The sequence below is a fragment of the Dromaius novaehollandiae genome, chromosome 14 (genome assembly GCF_036370855.1).
Source record: "Dromaius novaehollandiae isolate bDroNov1 chromosome 14, bDroNov1.hap1, whole genome shotgun sequence".
Taxonomy (NCBI): Eukaryota; Metazoa; Chordata; class Aves; order Casuariiformes; family Dromaiidae; genus Dromaius; species Dromaius novaehollandiae.
Window position 1 is genome coordinate 17,767,954 of NC_088111.1, and position 22,106 is coordinate 17,790,059.

The 22,106-nt window shown below is 48.1% G+C and overlaps 1 protein-coding gene across 2 annotated transcripts in view; it reads right to left on the minus strand.

Annotated features, from left to right (window-relative positions):
* RAB11FIP3 (RAB11 family interacting protein 3) overlaps positions 1 to 22,106 on the minus strand; it is a 91,415-nt gene that overhangs the window by 68,073 nt on the left and 1,236 nt on the right. The window lies entirely within an intron of this gene.

Here is a 22,106-nt window from a genome sequence, read left to right on the forward strand (position 1 = left end):
TGTTCAGCTCTCATGAGCACAAACTCATCGCAGAGCCGTTTTGCCGCACTCGGGCAATCTCGCTATTTTTGTTTGTTCTTGGCGAAAAGGTGGTGACTCATTGAGCCTTTTATTGCAAGGAAGGAAACAAACACCTTGCATCTAAAAAGATATTTTTAACATCCAAAGGCAAGGAGGACAGAAGTAGCCACCCTATCTAAACAGCACCGAGTCCAGCTGCATCGCTTAGAGCCTTCCGTCTCATCAATGCAGTTTTGCTTTTTGGTTTTTTTTCCTTAAGAAACCCAAGTCTGTGTTTATACAGGAAAAAACACCCACGTAATCACATTTGCAACACACGATCAGAACTGTCTGCGGTTCACTCGCATGTTCACGTGATTTCCAACCTGGGGGGAGGTTGGGTGGGGGAAAGACAGTAGAAGAGTCGTGGCTCCCAAAATCCCACCTCCCCAGAGCAACCGCAAGCATCCCACCAGCGCAGGGGAAGCAGCAGGGCATAAGCCACAAATACTAAGATGCGCATCTCTGAGAAGACTAGGGAGATGGAAAGAGCCCAAACCCTGGCATGACACAGGTCTGCCTGCCCGTCAGCTTACCCTGTTGCGAATGAGGAGGGGAAAACAAGAGCATCTTTTCCAGTCTGGTGGGGAACACTGGTTTTTGGGGTAGGGGTTTTTTTTTTGCAGAGAGATAACAGCAGAACTGCTGAACTCATATGGCACACTGACTCAAATGAGTCACACTTCTTGTAAGTCAAACAAAGGTATTTCAGAGTAACACAAACAACTCATGGGAACATGTCAGTTCCAGTTAATGCATCTGGCAGATTCGAGCTCAAAAGCTGAAAGTAACTTTTAATTTGTTCGCTGCGTATAGAGATAACAGAAGCGCAAGTGACATTTAATCGAACTCGAGAGCACTTCATAAGACTAAAAGGTTTATCATGACACCCAAAGAGTACAGTTGCTATAACGATCCTCCCCATTGCCGCGTGAGACGATGGGCAGGGGATGCTCACAGTGCTGCTGCAATACAGCGGATTTTCTTAGAAGCAATGGGAGCCAAGTCCTCATGTTAACACCCCACCAACCACCCCTCCCACACAGGTGCCACAACACCTGGACAAATATTTTGTTTATGCAAAAGGGAAAGTCACCTATGTATTTAAATTAAAGTATTTCAACTCCTCTCCCCTCTTTTTTTTACTAAGCAAAACTTCACAGCCCTGAAATTACAGATGCACACAAATAAATGCTGCACAGCTCCAGATGAAGTACCCTGTAGTATGCCTATGCTGATCCAAATCTGCAGGGACTTGCTCTCTGGGTTTGAAAGGACCTCTGACCGTAAAATAACCGATGGAGACACAGGTCCCATACCCAGATTCTGAAGTGCCAAAGAATTTCTGACAATCGGAAGCTCAAAAAACAGGGAGGACAAGAAGATAAGAAATACCTCCCTAGGCCCACCTAGTGCCTGTTCTGCCTGAGCGAGGCTGTCTAGAGCACAGCGAGCCCACAGGGACCTCCTAGCATCCAACTATGAATTCCCAGCTGCCAGCTGGTACCACCCTGTTTCATCCTTCCAGTGGCCACAGATCTGTCCAAGGACTGTTTGAACCTGCCACTTGCCTCCACAGCCTCTGCAGCAGCAAGCCCGAGGAGGTCACTGCCTGCTCAGTACAGGAGAACTGTCTTAACTCTTTAAACCTCTCTCCTGCTAGTTTATCAAGGGTGTCCTAGTCCTAGCACTGCAAGATGTGGTCAGGTGCAAAGCATGATCATCTCTGTAATCTTACTGACCTTGATCATATACCTTCTCCCCTAGCCAGAGGGTCCCAGCCTTCTCCCTTTCTCCTTAATCATTTTAATGCAGCTGCTCCATCCCCTTGATCATTCAAATCATTCTTCTGGTACCCTCTCCAGGTCCCCCCCACATGCTTTTTGGGGATGAAGACCAGGACTGCACACAGGACTCAAGATGGGGATACATCAAGACTTTTTTAAACAATGCCAGACAGAAGCCCTCTGCATTATTCCTGCTGCCCTTCCTCAGGAGGCCCATCGCGTTGTTCAGTTTTTGGCTGTCATTGCAGAGTCAATCACATCAGGAACTGCCCATGACAGCTCCAAGATCTCTCTCATGAATTGTTACTGCCAGTTTTCTCTATTTCTTCATTTTGTTGACTAAGTTAAAAACAAACGTTACCTTATTAGAAAGGTTGGAAAATTCATGAGTTATGGCTAAATATAGTTTTGGATTAGCAAATCTGTTGAACAGTTTCAAAGTTACAGATTTGTGTTTAGCTGAAAACTAATTTATTTGCACTCACTTGGATAGAAGTAGAGCAGTCAACACCCCATTCCCATGAGCTCAAACCCAAAAGTTACACTCCACCAAATTCCAATACTAAACTAAACTCCCGCTGATGTAAAACACACACAGATGAGCTAGGAACATCTAAAACAGGTTTTGCTGGAAGTGTTTGTTTGTAGCTCATTATGAACAAACTCCTCTTGAAGAGGAAAAAGCAGCTAGAAACACAGAGGATTAAGAGCAAAGAGGATGACTTAGTTTAAATAGCTAATTTAAATCCTGGTTGAAACCTAGAGATTTAAACTACTTTAAGTCAATCTACCTTGAACTGAAAGCAGACACAAATCCGCAGAAGCAAAACACCACAGTAAGAACTGAGGAAGCAGCTCTGCCTGCTCCCGTGGCAGGGATGAGGCCCAGGCTGCAGACCAAAGCCAGAACAGGCTACGGGCACAAGGTCCGTACAGGACCTCTCTCAGGAGAGTAGGTGAAAACTGGCTAATCAAGGCAACATCAGCTTAAGAGCCCAGTCAGCAAGCTGCACCTAGCGCCATCTCATAAGCAAGATCCAAGACACAGACATGCACGCTGACCCACGAACACAGTGGCTGAATTAAATACACTTCCCACCTCTTGTTGACTATCTCAGCTCCAAATTTCATGCATCCACCCACATGCCATGATACAGGCCTTGAAGAGTCAGATGCCTGAAATGCTCCCCTATGCCTAGACAGACCATCATAAGCATAGGGCTGCTACAGGAAAGCATCTTCATTTCTAAATTCATGAACATTCCTGCACCCTTCAGCAGAGATAATGATCACGGGAAGGCACTGCAGCATCTATTTTACACGAGCACCGATTCTCGGCCACCATCCAGCCTGCCTTCCCGACAAGCAAGTACTAAGGATCTGCAGGCAGGTGATATGTGGTTGCATTCAACTAGTTGGAGCCTCTATAGAAATCTGCCAGGGACAAGGAGAGGAAAGCAGATTGGGGAGGAGGAGGAGGGTCATCTTACATCTCAACAACAGAGCAAGAACTACTTATTACACCAACCACATTAACATGTCATCTTCTGTATTCAAGAGCTCTTCATACTGGAAGGGCGTTCTGCCTTCCAAAAATAACAAGACTTGCTGCCAAACACCACCCATCTCCAAGAACCCCTTCTGACCAAGCCACCTCCGAGTACGTATGCCAGCACTACGGATCAGTGCTGCACCGTCTGTTAACAACTTCCCCAAGATGTAGAACACAAAAAAACCCTGCTTCGAAGCAAAGAATTTAAGTTCAGCAAATGATTTCTCAAGCCTCACCTAAACTGACAGTGACAACTCCAAATTCAAGTTAACATAACGGTTTGGCAGCTGCACAATGGAAGTTTTCCAGGGAGATGAGGGATTCCCAGCTGCAAGTGCCCCTGTCAAACAGGTTGGGGGAAAGGAAAAGGAAGCTCCAGGCCTTTTTTCTCAGCCTCATTGATGCTCCACGTTTCCACCACGTGGCGGATGGATTCCATATAACAAGCGCAGTGGATGTTTTAAGTGTTGGTCTCCCAAGGAAGGGAGGGCTGCGATCGCCAGCTGACACGTTCCTCATAGCCTCTGAGCTTGCCAGAAGTTTTCATCCATGCTCTGACAGAGACTGAGACTAAGTCAGGCTTCAAAAAGAGGTTTGTTCGAGGGGTGAGGTGAAAGCGAGAGATTGCCAGTGACCACCAGAGTCGGTGATCTCATGTGTAACACACCTCAAGGCAGGCCAGCTAGCAGGCTGCACCTCTCATCCCAAACTTGTGCTCTGAGACATGCAGAGGTATGCAAAAATTGAGATACATTTGCCTTGAAATTGTTCTCTCCTTTCTTTGGGAGGGATTCGTTCTGCAGTCTCCTTGGTTTTCTGAGCTATAGGACAAGGTAAGTCACAGGAAACTGAGGATGAAAACTGAAGATATCAGATCTATTGTGCTTAACAGGTAACTTCTGCTCTCAGGCTTGGTTTCTTGCCTGCCACTGGTGACAATAGCTGTTTTTTGGGGAGCAGGGGGAAGATGGAAGGAGAAGGCACAAAGGCAGGGAACGTAATTTAGTCGTATTTAAGAGCCATGAAAAGGTACACCTCCTGTTACACTTTGTGCTACCTTGAACCTAAATAACTGCCCTAGGGGGACCAACCACACGGATTACATGAAAAATGAACCTAGAAACTGGAGAAAGCAGTTAACAAGAGACCTGTTGAGATAAGAAACAACACACAGGAGACTGAGCAAGAGCCCGATTTGTCTGCACTTGGCATCTGGCTCAGTACGTTGTGCCCAGTTGAGCAATCAACAAGGACAGACTAGTTCCTTCAGGGAAAAGTTCACAAAACCAGTAAGCCCAGTCCAGATTTTCCACTGGGCCACAGAGAGGACACTTATTGTTGGCTGGGACTTATCCTCCAAACAACAGACACACCACTAATGCAACCACCAGAGGAAGACCTTCACCCACAAACCCACCACCGTGTTTTGAGCTGACGGCAGCAGCCAGAGCTGGCTGGGGGCTGTTGCAAAAAGCAGCAGCTGCATGAGCAGTTCAAAACGCATTCGTATTTCACTTTATAGAAACCACTCCTACAAAAACACAAAGGCTTAGCCTAGAAAGAGAGCGTTTAGGCACTCCAGCTGGAGCTTCGAGGAAAGTTGCTCAGAGCAAGGACGGGGTGGGTGCCCCTGCCTCGGGCGGGCACTCCAGCAGCGAGGCTGCGGTGCGCAGAGAAGCTGCGGGGTCACACGTGTGCACCACAGCCAGCTCCCGCTACCGGGTGCCTCCGCTGCTCCCTGCCAGTTCCAGCACACCAAGCTGCTCACACAAGCCCTCGACGACATGAGCGTACGGAGCTGTCAGAACACAAGGCAGGGACCAGGGTAGGGGAAAGACCATCACACACACCACGGCTCAGGTAGGAGCAGAGCTCTCGGGGGAGGGGGGGGGGACAGTTAAAAGAGAATAGCGAGACCCTGGACACCAGCCACCTCCACAGACCTTCAGCCTCATGCATTCATTACCGCCTCCCCACTCAGCTGTCAGACTCAACAGGAAGGAGGGGGGAAAAAAAAAAATCATTCTCTCCCGAAATGAGTATCACAGCAGACTCCAACAGATAGACCTTACCCTTGTCTCTTCCCCTTCAGAAGAAAAGGGAGCCTTTGTGGTCAAATTTAACACGGAGCAAGGCAGCACCAGGCAGAGAAGCAGGGTCCATGCTAGTCAAGCTCCGGCTCCAGAGGGCTGTTTTCGTTCTGGTGCCTTTGAGGAAAATCTGAGGAAGGCAAGCAGCCATCCATTCCTTCTGTGGGCAAGGACGTCAAGTATGCAGAAGAGGAAGCGAGTAAATGCAGCCTTTCAACATTTCTGTTAACAGGCCAGAAAGGTTTCCAAAGTGTTTATGTAGCTGTTTAATCAGCTTCTTTGCAAGTCACAGTGCACGCTAACATCGTTCCCCACGCATTCGGAGGTTCTGCTCGAATGAAAACTCTGAAGTGTTACAAAGAGAAAATAAAACTTTGCTTTTAATCCAACTGCTAGGCTTCTTCTATTAGCCTCTACTTTTCATTTTCTCCAGCTGTCCCGCTCTCCCCTCTGCTGCCTGCACTCTGCTGCTTGGATCTCAGCCCAGCTTGGTGCAAGGCTCCGTGCTAATTTAACCATGCCCAAAGCTGGCCTGTATCTTCTGTTTGGCCTTAAAAAAGCCCACACACCAAACCGCCTCTTTTCATTTGAAGTCTCTGCGTTGCAGCAGCCTGGTTTGCAAGGGTCTATTTACAGGCAGCCTGCTGCATCCAGCAGTACCGCGCTTGTCTGCTTTGCACTGCAGATAAGGAGGATCTCAAGGAGACAACACACGGGCTTACAGAAGCAGACACCTGCCAGACCGTATCTGCTGGGCGTACCAGCTTACCCGCTCTGCCCATGTATGATTTGGAGTCTCAATCAAAGGAAAAGACAAAACAAGTCCCAAACTCAGTGGGTCATGGGGCAGAAAGCAGAATGCAGGATCAGCCTGTAGCTTGCAAATCTTTTTGGAGACCAATTTCTGCATAATGATTTGTACAGGCCTTCTAATTTAACCTCAGGGTAGATGCCAGCCCTATTTTAAACACAGAAAAGGGTCATTTAACAAACCTTTGAATTATCAGGTTCCAGATCAATTCTGCGTATACGGGACCCAACAAAGCTTGCTTGACCGAGACGGGACGTGAAAAATCCAGGCACCTCTCAGCTCTGAATACGCTCTTTTCTGTAAAGAGCTAAGTCCACTCTGGACAAGTTTTATCTTCAGGGGAAAAATAATATGGTAAGTCAAACTCTGAACTCCAGCAAAACAGAAGTTAAGTTTTCCACATTTGCATTTACGCCAAATATAGGGGATTTTTAGTTATCAATGCTTTAAAGTGCAGGAAAGGGCTCAAGACAGATTTCTCTTCTTTATGTTTAGCTGGATCTTTGGCCTGAAGTATTACACAGGGATTAAACAGACAGAGCATATTCAACTTAAGAACCTCTCATGGTTTTGCAAGGATGGACACAGCATCTCTGGACTCATACTCTTCAGTTAAGCACAAAGAGGAGGTATTCAGGTGTTTGTAAACACAAACACACACACACACACACACACACACACACACACACACAAAAAAAAAAAAGAAAGAACCACCCTCCCACACACTTTGTCTCTTAAGGCTAAACCTTTTTTTTTAAAAAAAAAACCACGCTAGCTGCTCAAGTGAGAAGCTGTATCATTTATCTTTGGGATATGTGCAAATTACAGCTGAAACCGCTGGACCTCCTGCAGCCACGTACCAGAGCAGCTGCACAACTTGCCACAGACACAGGCTGTCACAACACAGCCCTTCTCTTTAGATCATGCACTCTGCAGATCAATGGGCTGCAATGTGATCAGCTGAAATGAATCAATCTCCATTAACACAGCATTTGTCTGGGCTAAGGCCACGTCTTTCCCTGCGCTGGGTGGAAAGAGAGCGTTAACATGCAGACGGTGCGTGAGCATAACTATGTCGCTACGCTGCGAGGCAGCTCCCAGAGCCCTGCTGTGATCCGAACACCGTCGCACAGGGTACCAAAGTCGGAGGCACCCTTTCCAGTACGTCACTCCTGCAGCTCCATCAACATACCCAAGCAGGCTAAGCACAAGGTTGATAACTTGGGATTGCACTTGTTCCAGCAATGTTTATAGGAACCGACGGAGCAATTTGTTAAAGGATCTGGCATTACAGAGAGCAGGCAGAACCCTAGAGCAGGTTTCTATTCTGCTGCAATTACACCTAATTAACCAACCTCTAAAATATCCTCAAGGGGCAGATCTCATTACAGGAAGAAGCACTGGTCAATTGTGAGCGAGCAATGCAAGAGCTGCATTATTTATTTTGTAAGTGGTGGCACTTATCCAGGTTTGCTGTGGAAGTATGTTGCTCTCTGAGCCTTTTCAAAAAGTCCAGAAGGAAAGCAGCAGGCACATTCTGTCTGGTCAAGCTTCTCTTTAAAGGTCTACCATAAGCAACACTCAGAGAAGAAGCTTTCTGCAATCTGCACCTCCATCCACCCCAATCTTGTGGGCACATCAGTTCATCTGTCATCACTTCAGTCTCAAAGGATTCAAAAATCGCAGGGCCCTCTGCTACCAATCTAATACTTGGGGGAAAAAAAATCTTTCTGAAAAGGAGAGGAAGAGAGAGATTCGGCCTGTTTTATTCTCATCTCCTCTTGCAACAGGAAAATCAAGCCTATTTAAGGGAAGGGGAGGGGGGACCCTCCAATGTTTTTATCAGCCTGCAGGTAAAGATCTGGAACAGGGAAGGGAGCATCCACAAACCAAGTGCAAGAAGCTGTAGCAGTTTGATCGTTTGCCTGAAATAAACTGAGCAAGTTCACCAACAAGAACAAGTTTCCCTCCTTTCCTACCCGCCCAGGGAAGGAGACAAAACCCTCAAAATTTAACAAACCCATTTGCATATCAAATCCTCTCCTCCCTCCTCCTATTCAGCCGAGACTAAAGCTGTTTGGTACAGAAATTGCCTGAAGTAGGTGACATAAAGTCCATGACATGCCAGTCTTGCACACAAGCAGCTTTGTCCCTGAAACGAAGGGCGGGATGCCACCAGCCAGCCTCTCCCAGGGTCACGCACTGCTGTAGGAGGCATCAGCAGGTTCCTCCTGCAGGGGCAGGCGGCACCAGAGGAGAAAGATGTGAACGTGCAATGCACAGGACCATCTCAAGATGGCCAAGGGCCAACGTGCAGAGAATTCCCGCTCCATCATTATCTTCCCTTTCTGAAAGGGGAAGGAAGACGTCTCCGAGTTAACTGGAACCAAGAACAAACCCAAAGCTGATTCAGGTGAGTAAGTCTCCTGCATACCACTCCTAGAGCTGGGATAGTCTGTTATACAAGTGCCATATGGATTTGGAGAGCAGAAAGGAAAACGCTTTCCTTCCAACATTCAAAATTCAACAGGAGGAAGGAGAAGCCAAAAAACATGTTTTAATAAGCTTGCAGCCAAGAAAGCCTGAGGACCCAGATCCTTTCTGCCCGTCCTCACAAGAAACCAAAACCAAGGTGTCCAAAAGAAATCAGTAAATTCAGCACGACCAGCCAGACCTTCCCCCAACCCACTGTATTGATCTGAACTGTGGGAGTCTTCACCAGTCCAGATCACGCACATTCACTGGAGCAGGAGCCTCACCAGTAGTCTTTAAACACTTGCAGAAATTCATCTAGTCTATACTGTGTAACAGGAGCGAGCAGAAGGCCTGCATGGACTACCCTTACCAGCTCCAAGACAAATCAGCAGGTAGCCTTTAAACCCCACCCTAACCATGGTTTAGGAGCCTAGTTTCATTATATGTTTTTAATATTGTCTCAAACATAAGTATGATGACTTCTAAATTGCCCATCCATTTTTATTACAGAAGCATAAAAACTTGTATTTAAAGAAAACTTCAAGGATGGTCTGAAAACATTAATAACAACATAAGTTACACTGAAATAGTTTTAACAGAATTTAATTGCATTTCTCTCAGGTGTTCCAGATTTCCTGCCTCTCCAGTTAAATGCTCAAAGAGTTCAACAGCGATGCTCCCTTACAAGTATATTCATTTGCCTAAGCAAGCTTGAATACACTGCTCTTCCTCCACACCCCAAAGCACTGAGGGCTTCTTCGGTTTTTAGCTTTTGTTCTTTCAACGGCACAGGCAGCCTGTTCCCACCCTTTCAAACACACCGCTCAGAGGCAGAGGACTGGATCCAAAACCAGGTTTTGTTCTGGGTTACTGCTACATTAATGCAGGAATTTTTATGCAAGGCTGTGGCCACCCTTGGGGGAAGGCACAAACACCGCAACCTAAGTAACCCTAGGATCTGAGACGGGAAGGCTACATGCTGCTGAAATTCAGCACTGAGGCATAAAGCCTACACAAGATTTTAGAGCTGATTTGAACAGACAACAGGTAACTTAATAAAACATGCTAGGAGGCCACACTTCCAAGAGCAGGCATTATACAAGACTGAGCATTTTTCAATGCCTCCTTTAGTTTCATGCAAACTCCCTGCAATAAAAAAATGTGTATTCCTGTTTGGTTACAGAACAGACTGTCCGGACTATAAATCCAGAACTGAAAATTTTGTTTTCATTCCCTCCAAAGCAGGGCAGAAAGTAGCACAAGGAAAATTCATGGCATGCCCTAGAACATACATTCTCACTATCTTGGGGCTTGCTTTTATTAACTCACCCTCTCCAAAAGATACCTTACACGCTATAATCTTCAAAGCGGGTAGGATCATAATAACCAGTAACAGGAATTGCTGCCAATACACAAATACAGCAAACTAGAAAAGCTAGAGGCAAGCAGCAGCATCACTTGAAGAGCCATAACTAGTTCATAGATGGACACAAGACAACGAACGCCACTACAAGAGTGGAAACTCCTCAACAGCATATTTATGCTGGATTTGTCCACACAAGAGGTGCTCACACTTCTCGGAGCAGATGCAGATCTCACAGACTGTAAAACCTGGAGAGTCAGCAAGAACGGAAAGCCTCTCTCGGACTACAGAGGTAAAGCCTTGGTAAATACAAAACATGAGTCTGTCCCCACACCAGGCAGTTAAATGTCAGCCAGCTCAGTGTAGCCAGACTGACACTGAAGTACTGTCAAAATTAAGATTATCTTAAATAAACAAGTGTGATTCAGAGACCAAAGCACAAAGACTCACTACTTCTTCAGAACTGCATCAAATTATTCCCCTCCTTTGGCAACCAGTCTTCAAAAAGTGCTGTCTGCACACAGGCAAGTACACAAAGCAGATATGCTGGACAGAAAATAGCCCAGAATGGTTTCCGGGCTCAGAGATGAATTCTCAGAAAAAAAGGAGAATGAGCTGAGATGCAACGCACAGCACTGAAAGCTCAGGGTGAGACTGTAAGTACCTGGCCTGCAAGCGTAACGCCACAACTCCAGCGTCAATGCATCTCCAGCAGCGGTCCAGCGCCCAGCTAGCTCACCACATCCCCCACCCTTCGGCTCCTCTGGAGCAAGAGCTTTGGATTTTGCTCTGCAGGTCTCTGCCTAAGGTGCGTCCAGCTCTGCACTGCACACAACATCCTTTGCAACACAGCACGGAGCAAAGCCCAGCTCACTGCCTGAGCCCAAAGGCAGGGGGAGGTTGGTCACCTTGGACTGGGCCAGGCATTACCAAGAGACTTGTATCAGCTGGCAGCGAAATAAATTGCTTGTGCTTCCCAGGGGAGCTGCCTTTGCTCTCCACACGTTCAGTCCCGCCCCTCCCCTGTCGGCATCCTTTCTTTGCCCACTACCTCTGCCACCCCACTACCGCTGTCAGCTCCCCCCGGAGACCACCGAGAGGCGAATGCTCCACAGAAAGCCTGAAGAGATGCAGCACGAAATCCAAGAACGAGTTTCCTGTTGCACATCAAGCTTTCCAGCATCTTACCCTGGCCCCTTCTATGCAAGTCAGCTCCCACAAGCCTTGCCTCTCTCCCTCCACGTCCTTTCACTGCCTTCCTGCCAGCACAGTAGTCCCCAGAGCTCCAAGTAGCCATGCCTGGATTAGCTACTGGCTGCATCAGTTTAGCAGGCATAGGGGAAAAATTCAGCAAGGACATCCAAGTATTTTTTTCAGCTATAATTTCCCCACACACACTGCAAGCAGGGTGAAGAACTGCCACTCCTCTGGAAAAATAAGGAATGCAGGCATGCAAAGGGCTCGCCACAGCCAAAGGCAGCGCTGAAAGCCAAAGCTTCCCCATTTCTTCAGATATCGACTTTTAAAGCAAAAGTAGAACTGAATATTATTTTCCCATTTAAAATAATAATAATAATGGTTTCATTTTCAAAGCTATACTTTTTTTCCAAGCAAGAAAACACCCCTCAAAGAGCTCTCAGTTTCATGCCACGTTTTGCACAAGTCTGCAGGCCTCCAGAGCAGCCCGCGCAGATCCCAAGCTTGGCGCCGTGTCACTGCTCTCAGAAGTGCCTTCAAGCTGCACTAAACACTCACTATTTGTTTCTTGCCCTTCAAAGCTTCTGTTCACTAAAAACTGTTGGTTTGGGCTCCTTCCTACCTCTCGCGCGTTTTCCTCAAGCCGAGTTTCCTACTGGACACCGGCAAATGGATTTTCTGCAGCGCTGTCGGACCTGGTTCCAAGGGCCTTCGCAGGCTCCGCTTAGTCTTGCCAGATTATACAGCTTCCAGCACCAGATCCTCTCTGGTTGGGTTTATTCCTTCTCCGGGGAGCAAAGAAAGTAAGCACAGCCTTGCGATTTGCAAACTGAAAATCCCTTTCAGAAGTTAGCAGTGACTCAAACTCAGTGTAACACTATTGGTACTTTACCAAAGGATATCGTAGCAGAGGGAACAGTAACTTTTTTTGGAAATACAACGCATTATAAAATCACAGATGACTACCAAGCTGTTCCAAACATTATCTAACAGAATTAGCCAATGTCATTTAACCAAGCACTAAAGTTTTTGCTGAATACCACTACCACCTCATTGCTTGTTTTACCTTTAACCACCTCCAAGCTTTAAGGTAACACCAAGGAAGCAAATGTAGTACTTTCAAGACCACCTCCTGTCAGTTTGGTGTTGTCAGCAGTTCTCTATTAAAACGGGGGTTTGCTGTTAATACAAGAAGCCCTTAGACCCAGAGCTGGTTAAGAGCAGTTCACAGCACGCTCAGTGCAGCCTGGACGCCTTCTCCTGAGCGGCTTCCACAGATCTCACTTCTCAGAGCAGTTTCTCACTAGTGAAGGGGAAGGAAGAACCCCCTGATCAAAACCAGGGCTAAAGCAAGCAGAGCCCAGAAAGGAGGCCTCGCCCTCGAGGCGTTTACAGTGGGGCACGGGGTAGGAAAACCCACCACGCAGCTGCGAGATCGTTCAGCACACGCACAAAGGTGAAAGGACCGGACGGCCAGCAACTCTTCCATTAGGTGGGTTTCCTGGAGCACGGAAAGTCACTGAAAACGAGAGCACTTGCCTCTCCACACTTACATCTCATTTCCTCATCTACACTGAGAGGAAAAAACCCCAGCCCGCCCCCAAAACCACAACAGCAGAGCGCTGCGGAAGTACCGACTGTCATTGACACCACTGATTTTCTCTTTGAATTCTGCTTAAACTCATTTTCAACATGCTTTTCTCTCAGCGGAGCGAATCCCATCACCCCAAGGTTGGCCATAAAATCCAGCAGTTCGAGAGGAAGCTGCTCCCAAGGTTGGCCTTGGTCATGTTTCCTCCTCTTCCCTCCATAGGGCAGTTACCAACTTATTCTCTCCCCAGCAAATCCCTTCTGCCTCGTATCAGCTCCAACGGAGACTATGAAGAAGGGGAAAACCCATCATGAACCAAAGTTCAGGAAGAAAAGAGACAATTTCCATTCAACTCAAGAGCGATGCAGAAGGCCTAAGCCAGATTTTCCGTTGTCTCGTTAATCTTTTGGGCTACTCCTTGGGCTTAGGTGTTTTGGGTTCCTAAAACAGGTCCCGCTGCGGCATGGTTATCAGTCATGACTGCCCTGCTCACACGGAGAATAAGCTCTCTTTGAGCCTGTAGGTATTCCAGTATCTTCCCACTATCAAACAGGAGGAGTAACACATACAGAGAGCACTGAGCAGCAATTTTTATGCCTTATTAAATCCATGATCTCTCACTGTGTGGAATTAGAGCCCTGTCTACACTGGGAAGCTTGAAACCTGGACCTGCAGGCCAGCTGTACCTGCTCGGCTTGAGCAGAGCGCCCTGCGCGTTTCACCATCGTTGCACGACCCGGCCACGCACCGCAGTACGCGTGGCCCCTGCCGCTCCGACCTGCAGCCCCGGCGATGCAGAGCCCATCACAAGCGTGCTTCCACCAGCAACGCGGCAGCACAAGCCTCATCTACGCACAAGCGTCTTGCTAAAGATCAATTTGAAAGGTGAATAAGTGACCCGGTGCTTTTAAAATGGAAAATGAAAACTGAAAGGATTTGGGGGGTGCTACTGGACAGCATGGACTTCTAAACTTGTCAGCTGAACACCCGGAGAAGCACCGCTGCCTTAGACGTCATTTAGCTAGTTAAGCCAGACAGCTGTAGTGCAGATGTAGCGCAAAACCACGCTGTCGGGAAAGCGGCTCCAGTCGGTTTAACGCTGCGCTGAGAATGCACACTGCTGTCAGACGGGAGATGGAAATGCTTTTGGCGTGTGGGAGCGCAAGAGTTGTTGAAAGTCCAAAGCACACAATTCCCCAAGGACAAATTCACTCTCTGTGTCAGCAGGCACATTTAACAATATGATCACAGTAGCAAGATACCAAATTGTTACCTAATCCTGTTCATCCCTATGAACATGCCTTTCTGCCAAATGATCAGTTAGAGGCCTGATGAGTCAGATGGCATTTTAGGCTTAAAGTTGTTTGAACTCGCTTTCTGCTGTGTCCCAAACTAGCACTAGTCTGACCACAGCGTCAAATAAACCATGCTACCAGATAAGAAAGTCTGCTTCTAAAGAGACACACACCAGAACCAGTCTGACGGCATTACCAGAGCGCGGAGAAGTATCTACATTTTCCAAGGTGATAAGAGGAAAAACAAACAAACAAAGAATGGCGTTGCTCATTCCAGATGCATGCCGAGAAACCAGCCCTGCGCCTTTACACCAGAAACCCAAGCGGACGCTGCTCAACAGGATTTCAAAAGGATGGAGCCGTGTGGGGGAAGAAATAAAAGGGAAGGGAAAAGAAGCATTCAACACTTCTAGTGCTAGAAGCCCAATTATCTCAGAGGAGAGAGAAATGCAAGCGTGACCCAGCAAAGGTAGATTACTCTTTACCCAAGCAGAGCTGTGCTTTGCAGCTAATAGGAAGTCATTTGTTTTGCAAAATCAAAAGTCAGCTGGGAGGGGGAAAAATGCTGTTGGGTTCAAAGCAAGTCTTACCTGACAAGTGGCAAACAAAAGTCAAAAGAATAAAATTGAGAGAAGATCTGTAAGCAATTGTTGTAATGTCTATCAATTACTGGCTATACTGAGTTATATAATGATACAAGCACCTCTGAAGTGCTTTGAAAGTGTTTACTGTCTAAAGTGATATTGCACTGGAACGACTCTGGAAGAACCACTGCATTGAGATACAGTATCATATTTCAGCCAGTTAATTAAGATGACCTCAATACAATTTTATTAGTTATATCCTTAGAAACATTCTGCTCAAAGGGGAAAAATCCTTTCATAAATCAACCTCTACCTTATTCTTTTAGAGTACAGCCCCAAGTAGCATGGCAAAAACTAGGCAAAACTTTGGAAGAACTTTTTTCCCCCCTTTTCCTCCATTTTTGTGACGCACAAAAAAAAAGTATTTTAAAACATTTAGCACTAAAAACAGGAAGCACTGAAAAACTTTAGAAGAATTGCTTTTACTCTGCTAGGGCTCCTGTGCAGCCTGAGAGCCGTGCAGATTTCGGCAAGGTCCATCTCGCACAGTAGCGGCCGCCCAACGCCGCCCCCGGCCTCCGGCGGCACGCGGACTAGCTGCACCGAGCGCCGCACGCTTCTCGCCTCGCGGCACTGCGACCGCAGGGTGATGAAGGTCCATGCAACACACGGGAATAGGCTGTTTAGTATTAGACCCACAAGCATTACTGACAGCAAAAAAAGACCTTTCTTGCTCTACAAGAGCATTTCCAAGTGCTTTCCAGCTTTGCTCTGCAATTAGCACTTCTACCTAGCGCGAAGCGTAACCCCATGACAAATCACCTGCCTAGCTCCACCTCGCGCTTGCAGGAGCGGCAGGGCTGGGCACAGAGCTGGGGACAGCAGCACGCCGCCTTCCTTCCACCGCAGCTGGCAGCACTTCTGCCGGCGGCACTGGTGGGCATCGCAGCACGACCCTCCTCCATTCCTCTAGCTCATCTATGCAGCTGGTGTCCAACGGGCAACTACATACCCGTGTCACAGTGTCCCCAAGGTGTCCCTATCTCAGCATCACGGTGCTTGAAGGAGGAGCAGAACCAGCTTTCAGATCACCAGAGAGGCCAGAGCAGGACCTCAGAGGTGTAGAGCACACAACCACCTTCCTCCCAGATAACCAATAACCATTCTTTGAGGCCTGAGAAAGGACGTCCCCATTTCAGGTGACATGGCCGAGGACTGTCAGGGATTCCCATGTTCGAGCCTCAGCTGCTCCATTAGAAGTTTGCCTCTGACAACCTTGCTTTCATTTTACACCCCAAATTTTATTGCTCACGTCCTGAAGCCTAGCTTATTTTGAGAAGAGATGGCACTGCGGAAGGCTGACTATCGTACCGCAAAAGGACTTGGCTAACCACTACCACATTAGCCATCCCACCTGTGGAGACGCCAAGCCCCAACCTCCCATCTATGAAGACACCAAATGGATCGACAACTATGTGAAACTCCCACACGAGCCCCGAGAGTCACCGCGTGGAGCCACGCTCCTGTCCCACCCCTGGGCAGCGCCCCGTGCCCAGCCTGCAAGGTGACTTCTTGCCGCGCTCGCAGCCAAGGATTACTGGGTGTCTCCTCCACGCCCCGCTCCCAGCTCATCTCCCTCCCTGGTTTTGTCCACAGAATTTGCAAACTCTCCAAAGAGGACACTGATGCCCCCCTTTTTTTGGCGGGGGGGGGGGTGGGGGGGGAAAGAGGACAGGCGTATTTATTTGGAGAAGTGATCACAAAAATCAAAATTAGCAATTAAAGGGGGAGGGGGAAATCACCAAGCTATGCGGCAGTAGCTGTACTCTCAGTCTGAAGGAGAGGGGCAGAATAAAAGGTTTTTCAAGGAAACTGGTCTTACGGATAAAATTACCATCAGCATCCTCCTCCCGACCGGTGCAGACAAACCATCGCATTGAGTATTCACAGTCCTGCCAGATTTGATCTACCTGGGACAATTCAATCTCATTATGACTGCCAATAAAAATTATCAAACACAGGATTTTTTTGTTGCTGTGCCATTTTGCAACGCAAGAGCTGTTTGCTGCATGATCCGCCCCAGCTGTCCCCATCCACTCTGAAAAGGGATGCTTTCAGCAAGCTGAAAACCAGAACTTAAGAGGGAAGAAAAAAGCAAACAAAAAACCCGCTGCTCTCCAAACACCGAGAGACACAGGCACTGTTCAAAAAGAGGCTCTAAAGAGTCTTTATGACACTTCAAATGAGAAAACTTATTTGAGAATTCGTTTTCAGCTAACCGGCAACCACCTTACCCAAACTATATTACAAGAAATATTTTGGCTTGGAAGCTTTCTCCTCTCAGAGGGAGAAAGAAAAACTCAATCTTCAAGTTCCCGCAGAATACAGATGTGTTATTAATGATGATGATATATCTTTTGAAAGGGGAGGAGGAAGGAGACAGACTAATCGCTATAGCGTGTTTCCAGCCAAACCAGCCGACTATTTGAGGTGAGCAAAAGCTTAAGCCTGGTTCAGTGAAGCAAATGGGAGTTTTGCCACAGATTTCTATGGTGAAAAAACTGGGCCCTCAGTCAATGCAAGCAACATATTTCAGATTTGCGCCTCTTCCAAAATACACATACGTGTGAGCGTGACAGTCGGCCTGTCCAGAGGCAGGCTCACGCCCCGGCTATACCCACGGCACCACTCTCGCTGCAACTCCAGCTCCATCCTCAACCAGCAGACACCAAAGTTCGACAGCAATTAAAGCCTCTGAAAGGTGCAGCAGCAGCAGCACAGGTGGAAGCAATTTAGAGCCTCGCTCACATTTACGTGGTCTAAGAACCCTCATACAATACTTTGAGAAATCTCTTTATAGGCAAAGCCAGTATTTCCTCTCCTCGGGGGGGTACACGACCCACAACACTCCTCAAAGTGAAGAAAAAAATTGAGGTTTCCCCATGACACAGTTCCAAAATATTCGATTTCTGGGGATGTGGGAGAAGGGGAATAGGGAGGATCACATGTGTGGTCAGCAGCCGCGAGACTGAGCTGTACGGGAGGTAAGAGCTCTGACCCAGGGGCTCCAAACAGATCCGGGGGGGTCCATCAGAGCTGAGAAGGAAAAACAAGCCTGGATTCACTAGACAGGAGTCTGCAACTACACTGCACAAGTTTTAGTGGTTTGCAGCTTGGGGGGGGGGGGAGGGGGGGAGAGAGACTTCCTTAAGGTTTGGTGTTTTATGGAAGGCTTTTTTTGGCTTTTACCTGAGCGCAAAGTGACCCAGATCTTGAAACTATAAGAAAAGCACACTGAAAAGCTGCAGTTTGACAGTATCCAGACTTCATTCCAGAAAGTAATTGCCAAGTCTCGGAGATTTTTTTTTCATTAAAAAAATAAAATCCATGTCTCTGCATCTGCTGTCTGCAGTTTTCAAGGCAGAGTACCTGCTACCCCCGAGACCCAGTTCCTTCTGCAACATCCAGGTCAGGCTGGGCACCTCTTTCCAAGAAGCTGATAAGGTGATGGGAGGCCAGAAAAGCACAGCAAAAAACTGGAGAAATCACACAAGGAAACCTTAAAAGCTAAATATGGAGAGTTCAGCTAAGGATTAGCTGATTTGAAGCAGGAAAAGGTTGGTAGTCAAGGGCAGATTTTTAAAGGATGTAAATATTAAAGAAAGGGAGACAAAGCACATTGAAACAAAGCTTCAGCTGATCATTTGGGAGGGGCGTGGGGGGACGCCAAAGATCTCTGTCAAAACACAAAAAGCAGAGAAGCTGTATTGTCTAACCTATTTTCAAATATGCCAAGCAAACTGTAGGGACTTATTTTAATTGAACTGAGGTAGCAAGATCATGTGGTGCAAAAGGCTTTTCCATCTCCAATTATCTTCTGGATAAAAAAAGAAAGACAGCAGGATAGCTTCTGCTCGTGCATCACAAACACTTGTTTCTCCTCCTCCAACACGCTCTCCCATTTCTAGCTAGTAACAAAGCTGGTGAGAAAAGGCTCTGCCTCCTGTCTCACTGCAATCAGACACACATACTGCAACTGGAAAACAAGCAAGACAAATTATGCATTTGCTCTTCTGAAATCTTGTGTAATAGCCTTAGACTACGAGTAACCCACATAAGCGGAAGATACAACCCTCTGCTTTACAAGGCGACATATAAGTTACAGAAAACGTGACTCTCTACTACTTAACTTGCTCTCTAAACTGATATCCTAGTGCTTTTCTTCCCCCTCCATCACAGGATCTGCCCATCACTCTGCTCTCAGGTACCGCTCACGGGGAATCCCTTTGCTACGACAGCATACGGAGCAGCTCCAGGTGAACGCCAGGTCCTAGGAAGGGCATTAAGTACGAGGAGGGGAGATGATGAAGACAGTGCTGCTGTGAACTGCCTCGCACGCTACTAGCGAATGGTCCACGGAGGTTTTGTGCGAGAAGTCAAGCCGTCCTCGAGACCTGTTTTCCCCTACACACACGTCCTGTTTACAAGTCCGCGGCGCACGTAAGCGGCTGTACCACCGTAAGCGGCTGTACCACCGTAAGTGGCTGTACCACCGTAAGCGGTGCGGCGGTCTGCGTTCGACACACGCGGCCGCCCATAGCGGACGGCTAGAGGCCTGCGCGGGGCTGCGTCTCCTGCGGCCAAGGCCACCCCCGGGCGAGGGCATCAAACACCGGGACCTCAGCGTCCATCCTTCCTGTACCACATCTAAGACAAAGGTGCTGGTGATAGCTTTGATCCCTATTAGCTTTCCTCACTTCAAAGAAGAGCAAGCAGTCTTTCGCTTTCCATGCCTTGATCTCTTCTACTCCATACTCGCACTTTATCTCCCATTACACAGCCACAGAGTTTAAGACAGCCTTTCAACAACCCAAGCTACTTCAAAAACAATAAAAAAACCCAAACCAAAAAACCCCAATTTTTCTACACATGGTTTTCATCATGCAGAGAAGAAACCCTAATAGGAATTCAAATCTATTTAATCTTTCATGGAATAAATGCCAGTTGGTCTCTTTCCTTTGACATTTAGCTAATAGTTGTTTCAGCCAAATAATCCGACAGCACTGAGCTCAGTAGCCCATAAACGCCTCTGGTGTTTTAGCGAATGCTAAACACAACATTTGCTACTCCCCAGCTCTCTGGTACATATTGTTTTACACACATGCTTTCCTTAACCCTTCAGCCCTCTGAACCCTTGGATGAATCAGCTAGCTCCCATGACTTGCTGTGCTTAAATTTAGCAGTTTGTTCCAACACCTCATTCATACCTTCCACGCAGCCACACGAGTGGGTGGTGGTTAGGAGGAAGCAGGGGCAGAAGGGAAGGAAGCAGGTACCTCCTATCGCTAGGCGAGGGATACGGTGAAGAGGACTGGGAGCAGCTCCTCATCAGCTCCTTGCCAACTGAACGGCTACCCGATAACCTCATGAGCCATCGCACCCCCGGGAAGCCCCTGGCAGGCTTCCCAGTTCCAGTTTTAAGTGTAATCTTTGTTGACTTCTTGCAATTTCCTTTTAGTCACCTTTAGATCATCTTACCCACCCTGTGGTATTCCTGTCCTTTAGCTTTCATCTGAGCTGGATTTTCATTTTTCAGGGGGCCCATTTTTGGCCCAAGTTACATCTGCTTAAAGCAAAAGAGGTCAAGAAATTTCCCAAAACTCCTTCCTTTACCACTCAACACATCTGCTGGAAGCTTAGAGATCCCACCAACAACCCTTTCCCTGCCTTCACTCGGTGTGTTGTCTTTCTTTTGAGCTGCGAGCTAACATTAAGTCTTCTTGCAAGCAAAAGCATCACAAGCTTACTTTTTCCTTTTTGGCATGCCTCTGCAAAAGGTACCAGGCTTCATTCCCCGGGGTGCCCGTTACCTCTTGGCTCAGCAGTTGCCACATCAATCTCACCAGGATGTTCCAGGACTTACAGTGCTGAGAGAGAGTCGTTCAGCACATCGAGAGCTAGCTATATAAATATATGCATTTTCAGCAACACGTATGTACAAATATATATTATAGTGTGTGCATAGGTGTATATACACACATTTTATATCTAGATACATGAAAAGCACGACATAGCTTGGACAACATTAGCGATAACTGTGCTCCGTAGGAAAGAACAAGCAACTTCAAAGGCAGAGCTGAAGCGAGAAGCTTGCACACAGCCACTCGCAAGTTGGGTCAGTTCAGACTGTCCGCAGCAGTACAAAAACTCCTTGCACAGCCTCATCTGGATAGGCCTTAACACTTTGCAGCCCTTGCTCGGTGCAAAATCCCAGAGCACTTTACGGGCTTATTTTGGCACCTTTGAAGCGCTGGCACAGTTGCCGTTTCAGCAGCGAGCAAGCCCGAGGCAGGCACGCGGCGCTGCGGGACCCGCGCGGGTCGGACAGGCAGGTCCGTGCTCGGTGCCCGAGCTGCCGGACCGGCGAGTGCAGGAGGCGCCTGCCACGCATCTCCCGCGGCACGGGCTGCCCGCCCTCGTCTCCTAGGCGCGGGGACTGCTTCCTACCAACGCCGGAGAGCCACGCTAAGACCAACGCTCTCCTCGCTACGCTTCCCCTCACGCCTAGGCAACCGGCGGCGCACAGACAAGGGCTGCGAGCCTCGGCGGAGCACGAGCAGCCCTGCGGGAGCGCGGAGGGGAAAGCACCGCCTGGCTCCGCTTTCTCGGCTGTCAGCAGCCACCGCGGGGACACGCGCACCGGCGCAGAGAGCCCCGACCACAGCGGGGAACGCGCAAGCCGGTGGCTTTACCCAGAATAAGCCCTCTCGCACGCTGACGCAAGGAACGCGCTGCCGAGATGAGCTCACAACTTCCCCTCCGTGCCGTTACGCCGCTACCTGCTTCATCACGCGACGAGGCAGCGAGCGACGCTTCCCGCGCCCCGCGCTCCGCACCAGAGCCCTAGCCAAGGTCTGAACTGCAGACCAAGAAGTTGCGCACCTCCCCTCTACGTGCGTATTTTAAGCAGAAGCCTCTCTTAAAAGGTGCTTTTACCATTCCAAACCCCTCCTCCACCCAAAACACTCCTTCACACATGGTGATTTGCTTTGTCATGCCGCTGCAACACATGCACAGCGGAGACAGCTACAGAGCTAAAGCGGCTCTCCGGGTGGGAAACGCAGCCTCCCCAAGGGTACCCACAGGCCTTAAATAAATAAATAAGCCTACTTTGATGTAGCACTGTTTCTTGTAGCAATAACAACACAGGCCAACAGGCAGAAGTGCAACGAATCCATTTCCATCCCCCGGTCAGCTACTAGCCGTCCCTCGGTTTTGGGTCGTAGCAGGTGGCTTCAAAT